Source organism: Musca vetustissima, unplaced genomic scaffold (genome assembly GCF_032173495.1).
Source record: "Musca vetustissima isolate MV318-11 ecotype Yass unplaced genomic scaffold, APGP_CSIRO_Mvet_v1 utg3651, whole genome shotgun sequence".
NCBI lineage: Eukaryota > Metazoa > Arthropoda > Insecta > Diptera > Muscidae > Musca > Musca vetustissima.
Window position 1 is genome coordinate 1 of NW_026880351.1, and position 13,699 is coordinate 13,699.

Consider the following 13,699-nt stretch of genomic DNA (forward strand, 5'->3'; position numbering starts at 1 on the left):
GTGGATTTTTTTCATATCCTTAGTGTAGTTGATAGGACCACATTTTTTCATTCTGTTCTGAATCTGTTTCGTAAAATTGAGTAATATTGTGTTTTTTTATCATGTGTAATTGCATTAGAAACTGTTATTCTCAAACTATACATTTTTTTAATATTTCGAAAAAAGTCAGGTCGTCCTGCCGATTTCGAAGGACAAATCGTCGAAAATTGGATCAGCATGTTAGACGCCGTTATTTGTGGGAATAGCGATATTATATATTTTAAATAATAAATTAAATGGTAAAAACCAACTTTAAGTCTTATTTTTCTAATAAATGTGTTTATTTTAACCAAAATATGCAATATTTTTAAATATCTTATGACGTGTGCTATTTAAAATACCCGCGAATATAGCGAGAGATATTGAATACCATTCATTCTCCTAAAATATACTTAGTTTTTTGACAATTCAAACATTACAAATTAACAACATGTTATTAAACAAATTACTGTCAACAGAATGCCTATAAATAACTGTGCTATTTAACGTGTCGCCACTGCATGTGTGAGAATTTATGCAGTACGAAAATCAAAATAGTTTTGATTTTGAAAATGAACACCTTTCAATCCGATGAATTTCGGTAATTTTTAAAGTTGTCAGAAACAAAATTTGGAATACAAAAAACTAAAATTCATTTCAGGTAGGTAAACAAAAGCGTTATATATTTCAAATCTGGGGACTTTGACCTTTACATATTCTCCTCTGCAACCGTAGAAATATATGGTCTGTTCCAGTGCCTTTTTAATAGAAAAGCTGTAAAATGGAAAATTTTTAAAATCGCTCTCAGAGTACCAAATAATTTGAAAAGTTCGGGAACGCATATCTAGTAAATATGCCAAAATTAAATGACAATACTTCAAAATCAACCATTATTACTCGCCAAAATTTCTCGAGTAAAAAGTTTACAAAGAGAACGCCATTTTGTTTTGTGCTTTCTTAACTTTGATTCAATGTTTTACCAGTTTTGTGGTTTCAGGAACGGTTTTCAAGTAAAAAGTCGCAAAACTTGTAAAATTAGTAGATTATTTTAGGGTCTGAAACGTAACTATTAATTTAATCGATTTCATTCATGTTTATTAACTTAATTTGGAGGATTTGTATGGTTTGTTTACATTTTCAATGACACTAGTATGACTTACAAAAACAAATTTCCATGTGGTTGTTGTATAACAACACTATTATACCATGAATTGTACAATGGATGAACCCTGTAGTCTTCATAGACTGTCAAAATTTATTTTTGAAGAATAAACGACAAATATTTAGTAACTAGCGGGCCCGGCAAACGTCTTGCTATAACAATATTGTAAAGGAATAATTTTCGGTGTTCCAGACTTGTTTTTGAATTTCTATTCATACTTTCTGGTGAGAAATATGTATGAAGATTGTTGGTATAGATAAACTTTTTATATTTCTTCCCATATACCGATCTTAATCGTTACATCGGAAGCTATAGCATATATTTCAATACAATTCTTTGCAGTATAGAGTTTAAAACACATAGTTATATAAGTTCCACATCAAGAGCCGGAATTGTCGTAGTCGTATTTAATTAATTTTTTCCCAATATTTTATACGACTTCCACATGACGGTAGCACAATGTTAAGTAAGCTTTTTATACCTTTCACCATATGGCCATTCCCTTTGCAACCTAGAGAGTATTTGTATATATTATTGATCAGAATAAAATTCTCTGTCGAAATCACGATAGTGATCGCAATATTTAAGATAGATTTGATGATTGTTTGGTAATGAAAATGTGATATATCGGGGATGTAGGGTACGTTTTTCAACCGAATTGTCTGTAATTTGGCATTTTGGTTGGTCGATATATAGCGAACCTCCTTACTAAAACATTAATATTGACCCAAGTTTAGGAGTAATCCAACATATAAAGGTGCCCCCAATATTCGGCATTTGGGGTTTTAGGTCACGTTTTTCAATTGAATTGTCTGTAATTTGGTACTTTCAGTTTCCATTGTGTAGCAAATCCCCCTACAGAAAAATTGCGATATCTACTCACTTTTGACAATAGCCCCCCATATAATGGTACTAATGGTAGCAAATCTTTCTACCAAAAATTAAGAATAATTGTTCACTTTTTAATGTTTTAGTGTCTGGGAGTTTAGGCACTTTTTTAACCCAATTGGCTGTAATTATATACATTGAGTTCCCATTGGGTAACAAACCACCTTACCAAAAGTTATCGATATCGGTATATTTGTTAAGATATCCTTCATACAGTGGTAACCCAGTCCCGAACGACTATTTGTATAAAAGTTTGGTTCTGTCGAATTTAGAGACGTCTTTACTTGTTATTAGATTTCCTCATTTTATAAATCGGTTAATGGCATGTAAAACATGTATTTTTAATACAAATTGGCAACATCATGAGACTCTATGTTATGTTTTTGACGGAGGTTTTGGTATTTCCTTCACATTAGGTATTATGCCTATTATGCATTTTTTATATTGCTAGTTTACCAATACCAATTTTCTATACCAAACATCCTCGGAGTAATAGCAATGTATGTGCTAAATTTCAAAGATTCATATATTTCGAGCCCTTTCGTTTTAAAGGTGGGACAATAAAATTACAAACATGTCAACTACCGAACTACTGAGGACATCCACTAAAAACCTTACATAATATTAGGCTACCGTTATCAGAAATTCTTATAAACATATTTGATTAAAGTCATATCATGTAATATTCAGAAAATTAGAACGGAAAAATCGTTTGGAGGATCGTTAATGGCACCGGTGTATTACGCCTATTACGCATTTTTATATTCCTGGTTTATAGTTAGTTGTTCTCATTCAAGTTTAATAGTCGAATTTTGCAATCTGAGATTCATATTACCAATGGCATAGCAACACTTTAGGTACTTTAAGGGACAACATGGAACTATTATTATTATTGTTTTCAACCAAAATAATCTAGAGCATCACAGAATTCCGTGAATGGACGCGAACTCGATTCAGAATGTCTTCTGATATTCCATCCTTGCATTTGTCCCAAAACTTACGTGAATTCTATAGAAAACGTGTAAATACAATACTCGCGTGTACATTCAATGATACACTTCTCAATTATTTTTTGTATTCTCAAATATTTTCAATACAATGACAATCCAATTGAAATAAATAAAATAAATAAAATATTTTGAAATTTTTCAATAATTGACAAATGAAAACTTAAAAGATAGATACGCTACCAATTTTCGCCCAAAATATCTCAAAATAACAATTACGACGTGGTGCAATCATAATAGCTCGATACTAAAATCGTGGAAATGCAAATATGCTTCATAATATATATATATATATATGTATATATATATAATATATATATATATATACATAGATAATATAATTACGTTTTTTACGATATTAGCGGAATTCACAAATGGTTGTAAATATAAACCTCTTTTAAGTGGGCCTCCCCCATTCTCGATTTTAAATTTTCAAGATTTTCATTGGGCTGGTAAATGAATACCAATGCATGTTAAGGTTTGTAACTTTACACATATATAATTGAACATTTAAAAAATAAGAAAAATAAAAAATTTGGTTGTTGTTTTTGGTGATTAACCCTTTGAGCGCCGAATTTATTTTGTTATCATGGAACTATGTTATGCGTACAGATTTAATGCAACTGTCCTAAATAGGATATGAACAAAATTTGACGTTGCTACATCCTTGCACTCAGGAGATAGAGTACACCTAAGTCTGTTTTTACACGGTAGATTGGTTTCAGAAGAAGCCGCGTAAAAAAAAGATATTGATCTTTTACATAAAGGGAATTCCCCTAAATTAGTGCTATTCACATTTGCTTTGACCAGTAAAAATTGTTTGTACGCGCTAAAGGGGATTTCGCTTAAATCTTTAAGCTAGTGTTCGCAAACTATCGATACTATCGATGGTTTCAGACTTTTTTCTTTCATAAATACTTTTTTGTGATATGAACATCTCAAGTATTTGGCAACCCTGTCGTGATTGTTGATAAATTTTTGTCATGCTCCTGTTTTTGATTAAAAATATTTATTTTAGTAGTGTTGGCGGTTTATTTGGGATACCATTTGTATTTTGTTTTTGCAAAATAGTCAGGCTGAATCCCAGTTTGTTGTTTTTATAAAAAAAAAACAACTATTTATTAGTGGGGAATGTATGGCATTGTTTGCCGAGGGGTAAGGCAGGGAAGACTATAGTTTCGGATCACGCCACTGATCCTCATCAGTTCCCTTAGTTTTTTGTTGGGATATTCTCCCCAGAAGCTATTGCTTCTATACAAAAAACCTTTCATACCCAAATGTCTCTTGTAACAAAGCGAAGTACTTAGCTGACCAACGACATAAACTGCATAAGAATTTCGCTGGAGCCTCACTTCGAGGTTAACAAGGCATTTACAAACAATACCACACCTTTCCCACTGTTGTGTGTTGTCACATCGCGACAAATGCACACAACGACTTTGTTGGTGTTGCTAGTGTACAGCAACAAACCAAACAGTTGTTAACCTCGAAGTGAGGCTCCAGCGAAATTCTCATGCAGTTTATGTCGTTGGTCAGCTAAGTACTTCGCTTTGTTACAAGAGACATTTGGGTATGAAAGGTTTTTTGTATAGAAGCAATAGCTTCTGGGGAGAATATCCCAACAAAAAACTAAGGGAACTGATGAGGATCAGTGGCGTGATCCGAAACTATAGTCTTCCCTGCCTTACCCCTCGGCAAACAATGCCATACATTCCCCACTAATAAATAGTTGTTTTTTTTATAAAAACAACAAACTGGGATTCAGCCTGACTATTTTGCAAAAACAAAATACAAATGGTATCCCAAATAAACCGCCAACACTACTGAAGTTGTAGACGCAGGCACGGTTAAACTGTTTGGTTTGTTGCTGTACACTAGCAACACCAACAAAGTCGTTGTGTGCATTTGTCGCGATGTGACAACACACAACAGTGGGAAAGGTGTGGTATTGTTTGTAAATGCCTTGTTAACCTCGAAGTGAGGCTCCAGCGAAATTCTCATGCAGTTTATGTCGTTGGTCAGCTAAGTACTTCGCTTTGTTACAAGAGACATTTGGGTATGAAAGGTTTTTTGTATAGAAGCAATAGCTTCTGGGGAGAATATCCCAACAAAAAACTAAGGGAACTGATGAGGATCAGTGGCGTGATCCGAAACTATAGTCTTCCCTGCCTTACCCCTCGGCAAACAATGCCATACATTCCCCACTAATAAATAGTTGTTTTTTTTTTTATAAAAACAACAAACTGGGATTCAGCCTGACTATTTTGCAAAAACAAAATACAAATGGTATCCCAAATAAACCGCCAACACTACTGAAGTTGTAGACGCAGGCACGGTTAAACTGTTTGGTTTGTTGCTGTACACTAGCAACACCAACAAAGTCGTTGTGTGCATTTGTCGCGATGTGACAACACACAACAGTGGGAAAGGTGTGGTATTGTTTGTAAATGCCTTGTTAACCTCGAAGTGAGGCTCCAGCGAAATTCTCATGCAGTTTATGTCGTTGGTCAGCTAAGTACTTCGCTTTGCTACAAGAGACATTTGGGTATGAAAGGTTTTTTGTATAGAAGCAATAGCTTCTGGGGAGAATATCCCAACAAAAAAAAAACTAAGGGAACTGATGAGGATCAGTGGCGTGATCCGAAACTATAGTCTTCCCTGCCTTACCCCTCGGCAAACAATGCCATACATTCCCCACTAATAAATAGTTGTTTTTTTTTTATAAAAACAACAAACTGGGATTCAGACTGACTATTTTGCAAAAACAAAATATTTATTTTGTGTTTTTTAACTCCTTTGTGAATCTTAAAAAGTGTTAACAGTGTTTAAAATATATTTTTGATTTGTCTGTGCTAATTGGTGTAGTGAGTTTTTGTGATAAATAATAAAAATCAATTTGATTTCTAATTGGTATTCTGTGTTCCATTCCCTGTTTGTTTCCCTTGTTACATTTCTTCATTTGTTTGTTGTAACATTATTCTTGTTTATTTTCTTATTATCTTCTCAAAACAGAGTTGACAATAAGACTTTTTTTGTAGAAATCAAAGGATTACGAATTCCAGCTACTTTTTTGAATTTTATCTTTTTTTTCAAATATTTAAATTAAACATTTTTTACAATGGTCTGTCCGTATGAATTGTGTAACATCTCTAACGAAGATGAATTGTGCGTTACATGTTGGTTTTGTTTAAATCAGTGGCATGTTAAGTGTGCTCGTATCAACGCGAAAGTAGTTGATACTATTAGAGACAATGTTGGCGTTCGTTGGTGCTGTGTTCACTGTAGAAAACTTTCTGCCGATTTTTATAATTTTGTAAAAGACTTGCAATCGGAGCTTTTATCCATTAAGAAAGACTTTACATCATTAACAAGTCGTTTTGAAATTTTTTCGAATGTGTTTAATAAGTACCAAGAACTCGATGAATTTGTATCGTCGCCGTCCGTTTCTGGGCCGAAACGAAAGCGGTCTTTGAAGAAGGCACCAACTAAAATGATGCCTATTCGTAAAGCCTCTGTTTCTGCTGGGAATACCGCATCACGAACAGTGTCAGATAATATTGATAAAACTGATGCTGTTAATGATCAGACTTATGCCAGTGTCGCGTCTCATTCAACCATGGAAGCTAGCAAGGATGTATTGGAAGTGACAATACCTCATAACGCTATGAGTATTGATAACAGTAGTCTTGAGAAGACCGCCAAATCTACTCACAGTACACAGGTGTTGTCAGTTCCTTCATCTGGTGCGTCTTCCTAGGTTGTAGCTGGCAATTCCCCACTACCTACCCAAAGACCATTATCAATGGCCCCTGTGATGAAAATGGTTTTTGTGTCTAGGTTTGCGCCTGATACCTCGGCTGAGGATATAAATTACTATATCAAATCAAAAATAAATGGTAATTATTTTCTAAGATGCTACAAGCTGCGATCGGCATAATCTGAAAGTAGATCAACATTTAAAATATTAGTGCATGATGACATATTTCAAAGTTTGATATCGAAAGATTTTTGGCCTGCTAGAGGATTTGTTAAAGAATTTCTAGAAAGATCAGATAATTTAGCTCATTTACCTCAGAGATCTGAACCAGTATCAAAAAACTAGATAACCTATTTACCATTTGCTATCAGAATATAAGGATATTTTGAACTCATAATTTCACTGAGATTTGGCTCAATACGTCTGTGTTAAATAGTGAAATTATGTGTTCAAAATATCAAATATTTAGAAAAGATCGTACTGGTAAAAAATGTGGTGGCGTCCTTATTGCAGTTGATGCCAAATTTTCCACTAATTTAATTAAATTAAATTGTTTTTCTGACATAGAATTTATCTGCATATCAATTGAATTGGGTAAATTTAAACTATTCGTTACGTGCCCATATATACCTCCTTCATCACATCTTGATATTTATAATCAGAATGATTCCGATAGAATTCTAGTTCTTGGTTATTTTAATATGCCATCTGCAAAGTGGCTCTCATTGCCAGACTCAGAAAGTTTAACGCCGTTGACATCTGAAGCAAATGTAAACAAATATACATTTGATATTGTTAATCGATTTTGTGAAATTAATCTCCTTCAAATAAATAATATTTTAAATTGTAATGATAGAATCCTTGATCTAGTATTTGTAAATTTTACACAATTTTTTTGAATTAATTCGAATTCCTGCTATATGTACTCCAGAAGATAATCATCATCCAACATTATATATTATCATGAGCCATAATTCTACAATTAACGAAAGTTCATGTGACTCATTTAAACATATTCTTAACTATAAAAAAGCTAATTTTCGGAAGCTTGATTCTCTTATTTCATCTGTAAACTGGACAACTGCATGACAATGTAAAAATCTTTCCGATTTTGAATTTATAATAGATAAATTTTATAATACTCTAAATAAATTTATTCCTGAATGTGTTCCAACTGTTAGAATTAAAAATTCTGACAGATATCCATGGATTTCGCGTGAGTTGTCAAGTATAAAAAATTTAAAAAATAAACTTTTTCGAAAATATAAGAAGTCAGGCTCATCTATAGACTACGCTAATTATTCTGTTGCTAGGTCCAAATATACCATAGAGTCCCGTAGATTGTATAATAATTACCTCAACAAGATCAAAAATAATTTTAAAACTAATCCGAAGTCATTTTATGAGTTTGTTAACTTAAAAAGAAAAGTATCCTCAAAACCCACAATTTTGAAATGCAACAATAAGGTGTTTGTAAAAAACTCTGAAATAGCAGAATGTTTTGCAAATTTTTTCGCCTCTGCAGCTTGTCCAAATATAAGCTCATATCCTTATGAGCTATCCAAAATAGATCAAATATATTTGCCTTTTTTACAAAGTCAAGATGTTGCTAAAAATGTACATACTCTAAAACCAATTAAACTTCCAGGTCCAGATGGTATACCTAGCATAATTCTCAAATATTGTTCTGACACTTTAGCAACGCCTATTACGTTGCTATTTAATCATTCCTTAAATTTTGGTTATTTTCCCACCAGAGTAACTTCGGGTAATGTGGGCCATGCGTCAAATGTGGACCACCCCCTATATCTAAGAAAATGCTGGAAATATGTCAATGCCGCCTTGATAAATGTTTTCCTGATTAATGAAAACAAACATCAAACTTAGGTTTGAACAAATAATTGCAATGTTGAAAATGTAGTTAAGCTCTTATTGTAAAAATCTGATTTGAACATGTTTTAGCACAATAGTCTAACGTTTTTGCAAAATAGTCGAACACTTTGTTTTTTTTTTTGGAATATAGAGAAGTTGTGTGGTTTTTCTTCTTTTCTTTAACAAAAACATACGTTTAGCTGTAATTACAATCGGTGATTTTTTAATTTTTATTCTTTTTTGATGCCGATAATTATTTTTAAATAAAAATATTCAATGTCGGGTAATGTGGACCACTAAAAAAATTGGGACTTTTTCATGAGGACGAGTTCGAAACATGGGCGCATTTAATATGCGAGGAGGTATTCTATCCTCTGAAAACTCGATATGCGAAATTACATGTGCTTCAGTTGGATAACGAAGCAAGGACCTTCAAAATACCGCAAATGGGGCGGTACCCTTAAATGGGGTTTATTCCAAACCATGAACCCAAATTGAAATTTATCACAATCAAACCACAACCTACCTTTAACTTACTGATACTCATTACCCACACATATTGGTCCACATTACCCGCCAAGTTATTTTTATTCGCATCTTAGAGTTTTTTGAAATATAATGCAATAATTTTTTTATAGACAAATATATATAATTTTTGACCTGCAATATATTTAGTCAACAAATCTACTATGTTCTGAAAACAATTTGTTTTCAGTTTTTACCGTTGGTACGCCCACAATATCAAAAAAAGACCAGTAAGGAAAGTAGTAAAGTCGGACGGGGCCGACTATATGATACCCTTCACCACTATGGGTATATTAAACAGGACAATTAACATGAAATTGGATGAAATATAATATGTGATATTTATCTAAATGTGAATCTACCTAGATCTGTCCATAAAGAATGTAAATCGACTTCAAACAAATATAAATAGGTCATCCGTTGGGCTATGCCTGTACTTCTAGAAAACGCAACTACGTAGTTCTATGCTCAATTTTGTACGTTGTGCAAAATTTGATGTCAATCTGACTAACATGAGGAGTTTGATGCCCAATTTACTTGAAATCGGGCGAAAATATATATGGAAGCTCTATCCAAATATTAAGCGATTTCAAACACACTTGTCACAGGTGCGTAAATTACTTAAAATCAATCTATAAGGCAGACATCACTCTAGGCTCAATTCAGTACGTTATGATAAATTTCGTGCAAATCGAAGGATATATAGGGACTTTGGGGCACCATTTACATGAAATCGGACGAAACTATATATGGGAGCTATATCTAAATCTGGGCCGATTTTCACGAAATTTGGCAGGCATCATTCTAGACCTAAATGATTAGGCTGTACCAAATTTCGTGCAAATAGAAGGATATATAGGGACCGTTTACATTAAATCGGTTAAATATATATATATATGGGAGCTATATCTAAATCTGAACCGATTTTTCCAAATTTCAATAGGGTTCGTCCTTGGGCCGAATAAGTGACCTATGCCAAATTTCATTCAAATCGGATCATAAATGCGACCTGTACTTTGTTCACAAAAATACGTGGACAGACAGACGGACGGACATGCATAGACCGTCTTAAATAGCGATTCTATGCATATTCTCAAAAGGAACCATGTGTCTATCTCGTTTCCTTTTGCCTGTAACAAACATATGCACAAAGACATAATACCCTGTACCACAGTGTGGTGAAGGGTATAAAAATGGTGGTCCACATTACCCGAAGTTACTCTATATGGGAGAAATCTTTTATAGTACCGTTGCACAAGTCTGGTAGTCTATCAAACGTCTCAAACTACAGAGGAATTGCAAAATTAAGTGATATCCCAAAATTGTTTGAAAAATTAATTACTGCTCTTATTCTCACAAAATTAAATCCATTTTAAGTCCATATCAACATGGCTTTCGTAGTGGTCTTTCAACTATAAAAAATCTTATAGAGTTTACTTCAATTGTAATAAAGGAATTTGTTCAGCGAAATCAAACTGATACCGTTTATACAGATTTTAGTAAAGCTTTTGATAGGGTTAACCATGAACTCTTATTATATAAATTAGATATGGGTTTCAGTATAAACTTAGTCAAATGGATATCATCTTTCTTACAAAATAGATCACAGCTAGTTTTGTTTGAAGGATGTCTCTCAAAATCGATTAACGTACCTTCAGGTGTTCCACAAGGAAGTCACCTCGGGCCAGTTCTTTTTCTATTGTTTATAAATGATTTGCCAACTTCTGTAGTAAATTCTAAATTGTTAATGTATGCAGATGATGTCAAGTTATTCATGGCCCATAATTCTGAGAAACAAGCCAATTTACTCCAAAATGATTTAAATAACCTTTTTCAGTGGTGCAGATTAAATTGTATGGATTTAAATTTGAACAAATGTAAACATATGTGTTTTTCTAGAAATTCTTCATTGATGAGGCAATACGATATTAACGGTTCGGTTTTATCAACTGTTGAAACATTCGTGGATCTTGGTATTTTAATGGATCCAAAGTTTAACTTTAACAATCATGTTATTTCTATGGTAATTAAAGCATATGGTGTATTAAGTTTTATAAAACGGTGGGCCAAAGAATTCTCGGATCCTTATATAACAAAACAACTATACACGTCTCTTATTAGACCTATATTAGAATATGGTTCTGTTGTATGGCATCCTCAATATGCAATATATTCCGATAAAGATTTTAGCAAGAATGTTGAACTTATAAAATCTAATATAATTGTATTTCTAAATGAGTAGTGCAACTTAATAATAAACTGGCTGTTGGAGTAGATTCTGTAGCTGGTTTTCTATTCCCTTCTCACATTCCACCACAATCCTACGAAAGGGGAGGTCGCCCCCTCGGTCGGCAGGGGTGGGAAAGTGGGAACGTTCGGAAAAAAATGAAGTACATAAAATTTCAAGTCGTGCTAAATGGAATAAAATCGTCTAAAAAATTAAAAATATTCAATTTTAAAACCGTGTTATATCCAAAACGTGTAAAAACAGACTTAGGTTTACATTCTCTCTGGAAAATAAAATTCAAATATCAATATAACAAAATGCAATATCAACAAAAAAAATCATTTTAAATTATTCTCTATTTTCTTTTTTACAAAAATTAAAAATAATTTTGATGGTGCACTTCGTACAATTAGAATACGAAACGATTTAAATAAATTGGAATGTATACACAAATTGGTACTGTACACATTTCCCCCTCTTCTCTATATTGAAAAGCCCATAACTTTACCAAAAATTTTGAATTTTTTAGATTTGTATGGTTCATAATTAGGTCTTAACATATGTATTCCGAAAAAAATATATATTTACTAAATGTGTATTAAATATAAGCTCAAAAACATTTTGTTGCCTGTGGGCAACATTGGGCCACGAAGGGTTAAAGAAAACATCGGAATCCGGAAATTCCAAGGGTGTTAGAAAAAGTACATGTCTGGCTCTCGTATGAAGTAGGATTATTGATTTCGCTCAAAATTAACAAAATGACGGACCCTTGAAAATTTGTTTGGAAATTCGATTATTTCTGACCACAAATTAAGGTAAAAAATAAGGAAGTTATTCGCCGATTGGCTTTATCCTAGTTTATACCATAGCTATACACCCACAGAGAAACTTCCAAAATTTGGAACCTATTGGATTATTTGTTTTTGAGTTATCGTGCCCGCCATTCGTAACCGCGAAATACAATGCAGACCAGGATATAAATTCCAAATATCTTTCCAAAAAAGTGAATTGAGAAGACTGTGAACGAATATTTTACTTCGAATAAAAATATTTTTTGTTTATTTTTTCTTCCACAAAAAATTTGACATCCAAGGAAGATTTTGAATTCTACTCCCTGTTAACCCTATGAGAATAAACCCATGGTATAATTATACAAGGTAACTGCAATACTCAGCTGATTTCATTGTTTCGTAATACACATGTCAAGTTCGATATGACATTTTTGATTTTTGTAAAACGACCCAGCGGAAAATTTTGGATATATAAAATGTGAAATAAAAAATAATACAATTAGAGCTTTACAATATATAGGGAACTTTACAATATATAGGAAAATTTGACATCCAAGGAAGATTTTGAATTCGACTCCCTGTTAACCCTATGAGAATAAACCCATGGTATAATTATACAAGGTAACTGCAATACTCAGCTGATTTCATTGTTTCGTAATACACATGCCAAGTTCGATATGACATTTTTGATTTTTGTAAAACGACCCGGCGGAAAATTTTGGATATATAAAATGTGAAATAAAAAATAATACAATTAGAGCTTTACAATATATAGGGAACCTGAAAAAATACAACACCATTTTGTGAAATGTTTGACATTTATTTTTGCTATATTCCCAAATTTGTAGACTATGGAAAAATATAGTATCGATTTTCAACAATGAATTGGCATGAAAATTCCATGTAAATTAATTAACAAGATAATTAATCGCGCGTTAACAATAATAAAACTTGGGCGAAACAATTAGTTTTCGCCTCGGCAAAAATTTACTTTAAACTTAGGTTTTCTCTATGAATTCGCTTACTGGCCGACCTTAATATAGGCTCAAGCAAGGCCTATATTCAGTCATCAAGAGAAAATTTGAAAGTTATTGACCTTGAAGAAATCTGAAATTTACGATTAATCTGTTATTCTTCTTTGGAATCCTTCAGGAGACTCCTTGTGTAACACATGAATGTCAGGATTAAGAGATAATTTATGTTGACAAAAAAACAATAATATTGCTGCGATGAGGTGTTTAGTGTTTTTACGTGTAATAGCAGGGTAATACTAATAATTATAACAATAATAGTAATAAACACTTACTCTACAGTCGATTATGTTAAAATATATATATATATATATATATGGACAAGTTTAATTATATACTAATTTTCTAAAGTATAGTGATAATTTGGACATTGGTTGTAAGCAGACGGACAAATTAACAATATTATTATTAGTTGCATTTC